This window comes from Trichechus manatus, unplaced genomic scaffold (genome assembly GCF_000243295.1).
Source record: "Trichechus manatus latirostris isolate Lorelei unplaced genomic scaffold, TriManLat1.0 scaffold00345, whole genome shotgun sequence".
NCBI lineage: Eukaryota > Metazoa > Chordata > Mammalia > Sirenia > Trichechidae > Trichechus > Trichechus manatus.
The window spans coordinates 536067-537107 of record NW_004444281.1 but is presented as its reverse complement, the minus strand read 5'-3'; the positions used below and the strand labels follow the sequence as shown (position 1 = coordinate 537107).

Here is a 1041-nt window from a genome sequence, read left to right as displayed (position 1 = left end):
AATCCAGGGAACAGATGATTCTCATGGGGGTTGGGGATGGGGTGAGGAATAATGGTCGTATTTCAAAACTAAGTTAAAAAAATTGTCATTACATTTACAGTTTTAAAGAGCTTACCCTGTGGCCTTGATGAGAACAGTTTTAGGGAAATTTGAGTCTAGGCCTGAGTGTCTAGAAGCGCCAAGCCCGGGGCAGAAGTGGAAAGGACAGGAGGCTGGTACCTGAGGTAGTGGTCTCTGTGGGGAATAGGAATACTGAGACAACAGAGGCGTCCAGGTATCCCAGGCGAGAAACTCCTAGGCTGTCAAAGCAAGAATAGAGTTAAAGTGAGAACAGAGTGCAGAAACCAAGAGGGAGAAGCCAGTTAAAAGTGGAGAATGCGGGCATCGATCCCGCTACCTCTCGCATGCTAAGCGAGCGCTCTACCACGTGAGCTAATTCCCCGATATCTGGCCGCGGTCAAATATGCCACACCCCACCCTCTTTCCTGGTTACCTGGGGCTGCAGAAAACTTCAAGCCACCAAGTCCCAGCCAGGACCGGATTGAGGGCGGAACTTCGCAGACAAAGCCTGGGGAAAAAACTCTATGAGCCAAGAGTGTGAGGAAAAGGGATTACCGGAATGGGTCATGGAGAAAACCTTGCTCCTCCCTCCCAACTGCACTTTCTTTTATCTCCTGAAAGTAAAGAGAGCACATTGTAGCTGTGGAACACTCCCCCCAACCCCGCCACCCCCACCCCCACACACAACTGCCTGGCTCACAGACACTGCTATCCCAGCCTGAAACAGAGAAACAAGTGTAATAAACATGTTTTTCTATTATGTTCTGTTCATGGGGTAACGCTGAGAGGAATCAAGCGGTGCCAGAATGAGGTTTGTGCGATGGAAAAGAGTGGATAGAGGGGCAAACCCTGACGGCCCCAGGACCTTCAGGAGCTCCCGAACCCAGCTCAAGCAGAGACCGAATGTCCCCATCAGCAAGGTGAGCTCTGCTCTGGCCACCTGAGCTGAATGCCACATGAAATGTGCTTAATACAGAAACC

General features: G+C 50.5%; 1 non-coding gene across 1 annotated transcript; it reads right to left on the bottom strand.

Moving 5' to 3' along the window:
• Positions 1 to 369: 369 nt before the first annotated feature.
• TRNAA-AGC (transfer RNA alanine (anticodon AGC)) lies at positions 370 to 442 on the bottom strand. Its single transcript has one exon. It is a non-coding gene; the product is annotated as a tRNA-Ala (tRNA).
• Between the last annotated feature and the right edge of the window lie 599 nt (positions 443 to 1041).